General features: G+C 35.9%; 1 protein-coding gene across 1 annotated transcript in view; it reads right to left on the reverse strand.

Annotated features, from left to right (window-relative positions):
• LOC309672987 (putative oxidoreductase ZK1290.5) overlaps positions 1 to 13,108 on the reverse strand; it is a 51,425-nt gene that overhangs the window by 37,169 nt on the left and 1,148 nt on the right.

Genomic DNA, 13,108 nt, shown 5'->3' on the forward strand with positions numbered 1-13,108 from the left:
TGTGCAGTCATGACAGCAACTGGGTCTTCAGCCACTGCTCAATCTAAATAAATGAAGGACTCCAGGTCAAAGGAGAATTATATAAAGTGAAATTTATATCTGCTGTTAACTTTCTCTTTCCCTCCAGAAGTAGTATTTATTTCTACATCAAATGCTAGCTGCATGTTATGATATTAACAAGTGTATACAGCTACCCAGACTGTCAGAAAAAGGAAACAAATGAAAACACAGTTACCTTCCACTCATTCTTAGGACCTCCCATACCTGAACTGCAGAGAGAACGCCCACAGGAGTCTGCATGACTTTCTCACACATGTTGTAACAACTCATGCAAGAACGAGAACTTACAAAAGTCCTACTTACGTGTAAGGCAAACCAGGTTCTCCTAAATGCTTATCATTTTTGTTCATCCCTAATCTTAGAAGGAAAGCCAATGATACCTCTGTAATCTTGCTCAACAAGTAATTTAAAATAAAATATAGTACTGTCTGATATCCCACACGTACACCCAAGGATCATAACATTCTGCTGATCACAATGGGACACTTTACGTTTATGGCCTACAAGATGTGGAGTATTAAATTCTTGATTTATCTTCATGGATTTTAGAGTGATGAAATCATAATACTATATTCCTACATTTTTGAAATGTGTATCATAAGTATTTTACCTTCCAAATGTAAACAAAGTTTAAATGTTTTAAAAGACAAAACTTCTCCATAGCCACCAATTATGATTAATAACTGGCTTAATTTCTGAGTCATGTAGAAATAGATGACCCTATAATTTGTTTTACATCAAACTAAGTCAAGCTAGATCAACTTACATTTTCAAAATAGCTATTTCAAAATCTTCATGAATGTTTAAGAACTTTAGATGCATGCAATGCTACTACATTGCAACTACGGGCAAAGAACATATATGCAATTATTACATTAATCAGATCCTAAAGGAATTTTATTAAAGAGTTATATAACTAGCACAGAAAAATTACTATACTTTTTCATAACAATCCCTTCACTTTTAATAAGCTGGTATTGGTGCCAAATAAATGAGGTTGTAACTATTGTGTCTGTTTCTGGCTGAATGGACATTTCTAAGCACTGAATGAATGGAGTTCATTTAGAGGTCTTGCAAATGGACTCAGACTCTTTTCATGCAGAATGGATTTCAGTAAGAACAGTTAGGACAAACAACTTTTTTTTAAAAAAAAAATTTAACCCTTTTAAGTTAAAGGGACAGAGGGGGAAAGAAGGAAAACTCAGAATAATTTTGTTATTGTTCCCCACTCAGTGATGGCATGCACGCTTGTTTCACAGGAAATAAAGAGAACAAGATCAGTCTGGAAGGAATGATCTCAATTTCTATGCCTAAAAATGAACTACAACAGTCCTGATGCACTAAATAATAATTAAAAAGAAAGGTTAACAATTATTAAATATTACCACTTTGCAAGCCAACTTAATCATGAACAAAAGGTTTTTAATTTAATTATGCTACTAACATAACAGCTTCTAGACTTTAGAAATTTGAGTTTTCTTCTGTTTACTCATGTGATTAAATGTTACAATTCATAGATGCAGCAGATGCAAAAGAAGGTGGAGTGACTTAAATTTCTATTTTTTTTTACATTTTAAATCCAGATTTCGCATTATTTGAACCCATTAACATTCTTACATGTTTGGGATTACCATTTTTTTCACAGAGATGTGATTCACACTGTACATGTGTAAAGTCAAAATCCGATCTCACATTTAAAACTAATATGAACTAGCACCCAGTGAATTAATATATTTTTATTCTCGAATTATCTGATAAAAAATAGGAATTCCTTATAATAAATGAGGTAAAAGATATATAAGTCTGGAGAAGCTCCCTATTTTTTAGCTAGTATTTTAACTTGTTTTTCTAGGGCAATAGCGCTGTTCTCACTAACTGAACTAACCCAAATTTGACAGATCTTAAGATGTCCGAGATAATTACATTCCTACAGACTTTGTGAAAATTGGAGGTTGGGAAGCACCAGGATATTGCAGTGCAAACACAGATAGGTCAAAGGACACAAATCCATTGAAAACTAGGCTTAATTAATTATGTTGTTCTTTTTGTCATGATTACTCATCACTTTCTTGATATCCTGAAGAACACTGCTATCAAAACTAGGTTGAGAAACAAGCCCTGGCAATCCACAAAAAGTTCCAAAGATTACCAGGAAGACAGGATCCTGTTCACAATCCACTTGCTATGGGGAGAGGAGGGGGACGCGACACAAAACCAAAAGAACCCCAACCAGCAACACCACCCCCTCCTGACCCTGCAAAAGACAAAAATCAACAACATCAACCCCCACCAACACCAAAATGTAAAACAACTAACAAACCAAAACACTACACCACCCCCACCACCACCCCCCAGTTTTATGCACCATCTCAGCTGACTCTCAGCCTCATTAAACTTTCTGCTCTCCTTCACGGAAGCTGTAGAACTACAGATAGAGATCCAAAGCACCAACAGCTTTTCAAGAGAATTAGGACCTACTTTCTCTCCCTGCTTCCCCCCTCCTTTTGTGGAAGAGTGTGTCTTCATGTACTTTGTGCAATGCAAAAGTATTATTTATCTGACTATATAAAAATGTTCCGCGACATGTATAACTGACTACTTGAAATCAATGGAATCACCTACGTTAGAAGAGTTCCTGTTAGTGAAACTGCAGCCAGGGTATTTAGAGATCATAACAGAGATTAATGATCTTCTGACATCAGCACTCAGTACTAAATTAAAAACAGTTGGCAAACAAAACAACTACAAAAATGTCCATTCCTTTGGTGATTTTTTTATCTCTAAGTAATCACTTGAGAAAAGAATTCTCAAAAGCAAAAGCTCAAACATCCTTTTATCAACGTTTACATACTCATTGTGTATACATATTATTGTATATCATAATAGGCTTGAAATACATTGTTCTACTCATTTTATTTCTGTTATTTCAACTTTACATCAACCTTACGGCCACATATTACACATTATGAATATATTTAAGTTTTGGTGTCAAAAAACAGTTTGATTTCACTAGTTACCTTATGAGCAAATTTGATGATAAACTGTTGCCTATACATACAGCCAATGACTATATAACACATTCCAAGGTTTATTGCTAATTCATTCACAAAGCCACATGCCTCTTCTGTGGAATGGCTCACAGATAGACAATCCTTACTTGCTGTCCTTGCTTACTGTCTTACCTCCTCCTCCTTCACCTACTTAACGCATTCATACGATCCTCTGACAAGCTGATGTCGATTGTTAAATGGCCAAAAAGTGTATAGTTTTAGAACTATTAGTGAACATGAATAAGTCCCCAAAGGGGAAAAAACACTAAATTTCAGTCAAGGGATAGGGCAAGAAAAGTTCCCCCTTCAGTAGCTGCTAAATAATTTGATATATTCACTGTTTTTATTAAAAGGAAAAGAAAAAACACAAATCAGTGGTGTTCAAGACAACAACCAAATGATCAGAGACACCTCCACGAACTTGTCTCCTGGAGCTTTCTTTCCATTATGTCCCCCAACACCATCTCTAGAGCTGCTCTCAGACAACCAGATAATGTCACACCAACTTTCTATAACCACAGCACTAAAACCAAAGTGTTCTTACTACTACGCTTTGGCATAGTTTTTACTTAACAGGGTCAGTTACTCTGAAAATCATATTTAGCATCACAAAGCATTCATAGCATCCCCTCTTCTTTTGCAGAGTGTAGGACTTTCCTCTGCAGCAGGTGAAATCAGTCAAACTCGTTATGAAAATTGTAGAGTATAATAGCTTCATAAGGCAACTACAGAGTATTTCCAGTTACAAGATCCAAATTTAATCACAATGACTTTTACAAAATAACTGGGACATTTTTCTCAGAGTCCAAGAGTGGCATCTAAAATATATATATATATTAAAAAAAAAAATATATATAAAATGGAGCAGCTGTCCTTGCAGGAATGGAGCCTATAGAGATGATGGGTTTCTAGAAGAACTGGGAAGACAATGTCAATGATAACTGAAAGTCACTGAGCAGACTTCTATTACAAAAACCAATGCTTTGGTCAGAACTAAAGCAGCACACAGGTTTGTCTAAAACTCAGTCATTTAAGGACATCAAAGGACAGTGTGGAACACCCTGCCAGCACCACAGTAAGGCAGGTACTTCCATACTGTAACAACATACATAAGAAGATTCACCAGAGAATTCCTGATAGAGGTCTTAGTTGCATTTACACACATTTTATGGCATTACAGCTACACAGTATGGATGTGGTATTTTCATGTTCTTAAATAATATCACTATGCAAATGAAACATTGTCAACAGACCTGACCTACGTAAGATCTAGAGATTACAGTATGACGTTTCTCTTGCCTCTGTAAAAGCTATCTGGACTATGGATATTACTTTTTTAAAATATATGTTTTACTTTGGTAATGTTTCTTTTTCTTTTTTTTTGCTAAATATGATCCATTGCTCAGTGCAACAGGGGTCAGTCTGGGACTGTTCCTCCTGTGTGACTCAGGTAGAATAAACTCATAGAATTCAATAACATGAAGAAGAAGAGCAGGCAAGCGTGATTTTAAACTCCGCAATTCTACTCGGGCAGCTCTACATAGGCACCAGGGAACAGAATGCAGAAATCCAGCCTTGCCACAATGCAAAAGACTAGGAGAGAGCCATTACATGTTTATTATGTATCCAGAGAAAGGGAAGCCAGAATTGCTAGTTTTCTCTCTTCCTGAGAGGAAGGAAGAGATGGCAATGAGCCATTGTTGACAGAAGCACTCTATTCTCTCCACCCCAAAGAGGCTCTGACTGTAAAGGATATTCGGATCATCTACTGTAAAATAACTATACATCTCTGATCACTGACCTACCATTTATCTAGACAGAACTTTAGAAAAGGAGGTATCAAAGCAACTTCTCAGAATGTGTATCACAACCACCCCAGAAAATCTGCAAGTAGCATCTATCATCAGTGGGATGCCATGGCTCCGATATGGCACCAATTCACTAGTGTATTTCTGGCAGCAAAAATACACTATCACCCAGAAAATGCAAATATTTTTTCCTGCAGGAGTAAAGAGCTTTCCACTGGAAAGCACTAGCTATTTAAATGATTCAGCTGCTGTACACAAATATTTTTATCATGCAGAACTTCTAAATTAAATTTATAGGGAAGGACAACTCTGGAAAGTGACCTATACATTTGAAAGGCAATACTGAATAGCAATCCATGTAGAAATTTCATAAGCGGAGCAGCAGCACACATTTATTTAAATGTCTTTTACAGACAGACTGCCAAATCTTGAAGCCTTTTCTTTCACTCCACACTTTCCCACCGCCGTGAGAACTATTTCTCATTAACAACCAAATTGGTTTCAGATGCTCTGCTATAAGATGTTACCTTAGAAACCATTTGGTAAAAGACTGTGGCTTCCTTCCATAGAAATCTCAAGCAGTGAAAAGGCAGATTTTCTGGCATAAATCAAATCCAATTTCTAGGGTTCACTAAACCTTTTCTCCTTAGAATAATGTTTTGTGACTAGATCTTAGCAGTTAATAGTGCACGAAGAATTGCTGGTGTGAACCAGTTTTAAATGATTTTCATTCTATTCCCTTTGTTAGCTCAATTGAAATTACTTCCAGTATGTATCATACCTTGCTAGAGCTTTTACATTCATAACTAATAAGGATATGTACTATGTACAGCAAATAAATAAACTGAATAAAAATAGTAATGTTATTTTCCTCCCCTTTAATATATCTCCTTGAACTACTCTATCAGATAAAGATTACAATAATTAACAACATTAGACATTTTGGAAATACTTAACAATAAATGAGACAGACCTGTGGCAATTTTTTCCTCTTCCAAACAAATACCACAAAAAAGAACCAAAAGAAAAAAAAAAACCAACAATTAAGCCTCTACTCTGTTCTTAAGTAGGACATTATCATAATCACTCCTGCTGTGAAAGTTTGACTTAAAAATAAGTTATGTAAATAATTTACAATTAAGCATAATCAACATATAATTAAGTAGAGGGACAGCAATTTTAAAATTGTAGTTGACCATGAGACCAATAACTCAAAACCACTCAGAATATCATAAAGATTATAGAAAAAGTTATAGAGAACTGCAATTTATAGTGACTTGTAGCTTACAAGATGAAAATGTATGTACAATAACTCATCATTGCAAGATCCCAATTCAAGACCACGTTCAAGCTGATGGCTAATTTTTGACATCATAACAGTGCCTTTATACCTACCAGACAACTCGCAATATAAGCGCAATTGTGAATCATGACAAGATCCTACTCCTGCAATATCACGTGCCAGTGCAAAGTCTGAGACTTGCAGTGTCCCAACAAATGAACACAATTAGTTGGCAGTGGAAGGACAGTAGCAACCCAGCTAGCTGTAGTGCAAACTAAAACTGAACAATAAAGAACATTTCTGATCAAATACACATTTTTACCCACATCATCTAAGAATTAAAAATGTATTTTCTCAAAGTTTCCAAGACAAAAAACATTTCTTGTAGCCCCTCCTCTCACATCGCACATTCAACCTTAGAATAGTATGTATTAGAATGCAAAGCACCTCCATTCAGGCGTTAAGCCTGGGGAACAAAGCTTACGGTTATGAAACTGATGTAAAGCCACAAAGATGGCTTTCCCCTTTCTCTCCCTTCTCCCCTCATAAAGAGGATTTTGTATCAGTCTCTGTGCTGGAGGTATTTGGCATAAACATTAGAAGAACTGAAGAAAGTTTAGGAATCAGTACCCTCCTCCCCATTTGGAGGCATAAGGAACTACTGCAATTTAGGTTACAGCAGCATGTGACATCACCATTCAATGCTGCCAAAACTACGCTAGGGAGGTCTGGCAAAGAAAAAAGGTATGATGACTAAAATCTGCTACATGAAAGTTAAAAGATAAAAGTCAGCTTTCTTTTTTCCCCCACAAAGTTTGGTATAATTTTTCTACATTACAGAAAGTGAAAGACAAATTCTACATGGTGAAAGACAAAAGTTAAATACCCTGGAACTTGCTTCTCTGTTCATGTCAAACTGGTTACAAATAATATGTTCATCGAGTGAGTAATTAAGCTTGTAACTTTTAAAAATATTAATGGCAGCACCAAATTTAAAAGCATACACATAAAGTACTTTTGCTTATATTGATAAAGGCTTTACTTATTAAACAGTGATAGAAACTTAAATTTGTTTTCTGTTACTTAGACTTAGTGATGGACATTTAAAATTCATCTGTATCGCATCAGCAGCGGTGTGATTAGCAAAAAGAATCCAGCATGAGAAAGGAAGCTATCTTTCTGCTATTAAATCACAGTTCGTATGTCAAAATATAAATATGGTAAAATCCCCAGCAAAAATATAAAAAGCTGACCTCTTAGATTTGTAGGTGTACAAAAAGCACAGCAAAGCACCAATTTCCCCCAGAAAAAAAAATGATTTCTGCACTATGTACACTGATATAAGCAAAAATTGGCCCAGCATTTTGGCGCAGATGTATTTACTAGTACCCTTTAAAACAACATTTGTACAGCATTCAGTCTTTTCTAAAGAATAAAACAGATTAGAAGTAAGCAAAGTTGGAAACAAGCAAGGAAGGTAGGAGCTCAGCAGGTTTAGCCAGGTTAGGAGAGGTTACTGCTTTGTTCCACTGTCTCCAAATACCACCGCCTGGGATATAGCCACATTTTGTACATGAGAGAAGTTAAATATCTGGAAGCCCTCAAAGCTCAAGTACAACTTCTCAAGGTCAGATCTACTGAAACTGTGGGTGAATTGAGACAGAAAGATTTATAGATGTGGCATTTTGTTCATCACAAGAGGCTATTAAGGCAACTCGGTAACCATGGGTGAGAAGCAAAGTCCCAGCAGAATAAAAAAAAATGGTTGAGACATAAAACAAAGGGAAGAAATAAACAGCCAATTCTTATTACAGGATAAGATTAATAGGCGGGAGTGCCATAGGTCTTGGTATCAGGACCGTTGTTCCATAAATTTCCTTAAAAACTGAAACCATGAAGAAACAAGACCCATGAATAAAAAAAAAAAAGGCAGTAACGGGAGGAATGACAAAAAGTGAAGGCTTGATTCTGCTGCCATTGAATTGAAAAGCAAAATCTCATTTGATACCAATCCCAGCAGGACTGGGTCTTTTTTGACCACAACTAAGTTTAAGAATGAATATGAGCAACTCCAGGAAGAATAATTAAAAGTAGGACTAGTAATACATAATGGAAGGAAATGTTGAAATACTTACACTCAGCATTGAGATACAAGTTATATGTAGCACTTTGACGAAAAAAAAGGTAACACAACCTGACGTGATGAAAGTGGAGTAATCTGATTCTATGCTTTTGTCCAGAAAAATCCCACTTCTTATGAAAAGAACTGGGAACAATAAATGAAGTCTTGCATGGTTGCAATGCAAATGATGCAATGTCTTAATGCAATCAGTGAAGTCAATAAAAACTTACTTTTACGATTTATTTACTTAGATAAAGCTACAACTGAATATCAGCAGTCTTATCTAGGGAACACCCTGAAATGAGAACAGGAGCAATTTTAATGGTTTCCCTTGATTATGGAGGGATACTATGTATCTGTGTATTATTTTACCATGTCAGTAGTGCAACATACTGACAAATGCAGTAAAAAAGCAATTTAAGCAAGTTAGTAGTGCTGTAAGTTAACCAACATCATATTGTTTATTGAGATTGATTTTTATTCCTCCCAGGCTTTGGCTATTTGACTAGAAGCTGCTCAGAGCAGTACCTGTCTGCTTTCCCAGTCAGAGTGCCTAACATAATGGCACTGTCCAGGAATGATCTCCCATAAAGAACACCATTACTAATAATAAAATACTCACTGTGTGTGTGACATGGGTAAGGCACAATGAGTATAAAGACTTGATTATTTTGTTTAGTAATTGCCTGTCCTGAAGTCCCTTCCCAAACAAGCATGCAATTAATTTTATACGTTAATAGGAGAGGATCATTAGAGAACTTTTTATCTCATCAAGTTGTTATTAATTCTAGCTACTCTAAGGATTACATAGCACATCTTGTCAGGAAATCACATGCTATTTGACTAAACCCCCTGATTTTCACTATTACTGTCCCACCCACCCCCACAAAAAACCAAAAAACAAACACCCAAACACACCACAAAACCCCCTCTTCCAACGGGAATATAACTGCCATATCAAACAGATGAAGATAGTTTCACTAAAGAGAGCCAGAACAAGCCTTAAGAGATGACTACAACTGGCATTTTGGGGACCTTTTGTAACAGGGACATTTTCTTTTTTTTTTTTTAATAGAATAAAGCACTCAGAGGAGCATATTAGTAAAGTTCCTGAACTAATCAAATACTTCTTACCACTAAGAGACTTCATCAAATGCTTTAAATGGTAACATTTTTACCCCTCAGACTCAAAAAGAAAAAAAAAAAAGAAAAAAAAAAAAAAAAGGAAAGAAATTATAGCTATCTTGCTAGCAAGATAGTGAATGTATTCATTTTCTAAAGCAATCTAAAGCTGTCATGAGGTAATGTACTCTCTGGGGCTTATCTTTTCATTTGTATCAAGTATTAGGGCCAAAACACCAATTCATTTTAGAGTTAAGCTTACTCTAGTTGAAAGCAGCCTTGGAAATGAACATTATCATTGAACGTAAATATGCCTCACCCTCTGCATATCAATATTGGCTAACACAATTGTTAGAATCAAACCATAAGAAACAAAGTTATCAATGGTTTTTATAACCATACAATAAAAAAGATGTAGATTATTTTTATTTCTTAATTAAAACCTTAGCTATATGGCTTATTTCTAACACAAAGGTGGGATGCCTTATAATAATTGGTAGGTGTCTCGGGAGAGTTAGCGTGTTTTACTATTGCTAGTAGACCTCTTTCTGCTGGACACAAGACAGATACAACACAGTATGAATACACATGTAAGTAAATATAGAATTTTGGATGTACACAATTTGGCAAGTTATTCCAAGTAAACTTTCAGACTGATCATAAATTTTGCATACTACATAGTTGTCTGTTCTACAAATTCATCTTTCTCACTAGAGATTTTAAAGGAAATGGATCCTCCTCACCAAGAACACTTCATTTATGAGCAGGCAAAGCATCAGAAAGAGAATGGTAACCTAATGAAAGACCACTTAGTCTCCTCCCTTCCCACCTCCCCTTTTGCAACAAACCTCGATCAACTTATTGAGCGTCTTCTATACAACTTTGGAAGCCAAACCAGCTGTGACATGGAAACTCATTAAAAAAAGAAAACTCAGTTCAAAAAACACCACCACAACACCTTTTGACGACTGAAGCTTGAACAGAAAGAGCTGATATTTTTGACAGAATGCTATCCTAGGCTGCTATTGCACTCTCTCTCCAGTAACACATTCTGGCCGAGAAACATGTTACACGTCTCTTACTCCAGCTTTCAGCTACTATGAAAGGGGTTTCACCACTTGGAAATACCTTGCATATCTATGTGAGCTGCCTTCCAGTTGACATGACTGGATAGTCGCAACCATCTTAACACAGTATATTTATCTCTCTGAAGCTTTTAGAAAGGTTATCTAGCAACAGAGGCAACATACACATCTGTCCTCTAAAAGATGACTTTCCATAGATAACAATTATGTCTGCATGTTTAGAGGGATAAGAAAAGACAAAGAAACAACCAAACCTTAAATCCTGCAGAAAATGCATCCTCATTAAAGAAAGTTCTCCTCTAGAGCTGACAAAACAAAGTTCTCCTCTAACTTTATGGCTGAGTAAATTTTTTTCACTGCAAACATTAGTTAATGCAGTAAGGCTGTAACAAAAATAACCCACTAATTTGTAAAAGAGTAGTTAAGTGGCAACACCTACCATAGATAAAGATCCCATTGTGTTAGGCTGCATATCATGGCATTTGTAGCTTGACCACAAATGCAAGTGTGGCAAGTCTTGAGCTTTCCCCCCTCCCCCTTTTTTTCTTAAATCGGCAGTGTTTTGCAGCATATATCAAGGATTTCTTAAAATTATTAGTTCTTATCTTTTACAAGATCCTCAAAAAGCTGCAGAATGTATAAGCAATATGCCAAGTGTTACTCTAGTAAGACAAGAATAGGTAAGTGAAGTCAAGTAAGTTATTGGGCCAGAAAAATTCAAACTTAATTATCTTAATCTTATATGTTACTATGAACTGAGGTTTGAGTTCAGGCTTAACAATCAACTACTCAGCACTTACTAATATAACAAAAGGAGAGCAAGCGGCATGCTACTTGGTAGAGAGTACAAAGGAGTCTTTCTGCCTGTCTGCTTTCTAGTCAGCTTATTCTTCCAATCACCTAAGAAATTTATTGAAATCTCCAATAAAAAAAAAGGTGGTTCTGCAGATAGGCTGAAATACAGTTCAGCATATACAGAGACAATGGACATAAGACAACTGAGTCCATTCTCTAAAAAACACTACTTACATTTATTTTATTTTTATAAAATATCTCCAAGCGAACTAAATTCGCAAAAAGCGTTACAGGTTAAAACAGACACTCCCCCCTTCCCTCCCAAATATTTTGAACAACATAGGCCTTTTTGCTCATTATATAGGGACTGCGTAAGGGATAGCAAGGGATAGCATCAAGTAATCTTAAGGTTAATAGACACTAAAATAACAATTTCATCCATTAGGCATACACATGCCATATGTTTATGAACATGTGTATGCACGTAAATACACAATAAAAGCAGTTTTGTCATTTTTGTCATCTTTTGGCTGATGACATTGAGTTGCTAAGACTTTTTACTCATATGTGCAGCTCAAGTAACTGGGTCCTCTGAAACAACCATTACAAGCTCTACCTATTCACTTAGTATTTCTGGATGAAAAAAAACAGCGCGATTAAAATCAAAGGCCAACTCCTGTTGACTTAAGTGGCTTAATACGCTCTAAAATCCACAGCTCCAATTTTGCCCTCCTTTATACTAACAAAAATCCTAAATAATTGCTCTGAAGTCAGTACACATTCATAGGATAAAGATGAAAAGAGCACAAGGGTCATTTCATTTTATAGCTTAGCTTGATACTTGTGTGACTGATCAACTCCAGTGTCACAGACAAAGAACATGAGTGCCTTTGATTTGTATGTTTATGTAAAATAATGGAAGATCTGGGATATCAAATTGACCCATGATAAAATTGCATCATGAAAGACTGATTGGGAAAGGTATTCATATTTTATAATATGTTATGAGCAAAAGGCTTCTGGACAAACTGTTAAGAAGACATACAAAGAGAAGCTCAAATACTGTGCCAAAAGAATCTGAGGCTTTAATCAAGAGATAAATTAATGGCTTACTTTTACAAGAAATAACAACTAATTAATGTCAACAATGTAAAAAGACAACTACTTAACAAAAAAAAAAAAAAAACCACAAACAGAAAAATCTGGTCAAGCATGCAATGGTCATTGGTATGCGTATGGTACATTTGCCTCTTTGTGGCACACCTTCCAGGCACTCTTTGCTACACCTCCTGTTTTGGGAGAATTAAGAGTCTCTTCTTCTGTTACCCATACAGCAAGGGCAGCGCTCTGACACCACAAAATTACTGGTCTTAGCCCTCCTCTGCTCCCACGGTCCTGTGCCGACTTGGAAAACGGCCTTTAATCATTTAATACTTTGGTTCTTTTGAACCATTAGCAAATCCACCAATTAAATAGATTTGGAATTCAGAATAGTATAAACCTGATATTCCTATGTACAACTAAAAGGAGTATTCCGCTGCAAGCCAAGCTTGGGTTTATACCATCTAGGAGTTCAGTAAAAAAGAAAATCCTTTTCCCTTTTCTCAAACAGCAGAGGGAAAATAAGTGTTTTGCTTGCCTTGGGGGGGGGAAATAAAATCCTTCTTTCAAATTTCATGGCTCAAGTTCTCATTGCAGAAGTATATTCTGCTTGGCCTGTAGTCTTGTTTTGTTAGGACCAAATGCAGTAGCTTTCCTGAACTATCACTAGCATCAACTTAGAC

This window comes from Vanellus vanellus, assembly GCF_965231255.1.
Source record: "Vanellus vanellus genome assembly, chromosome: 5".
In the NCBI taxonomy this organism is placed as follows: domain Eukaryota; kingdom Metazoa; phylum Chordata; class Aves; order Charadriiformes; family Charadriidae; genus Vanellus; species Vanellus vanellus.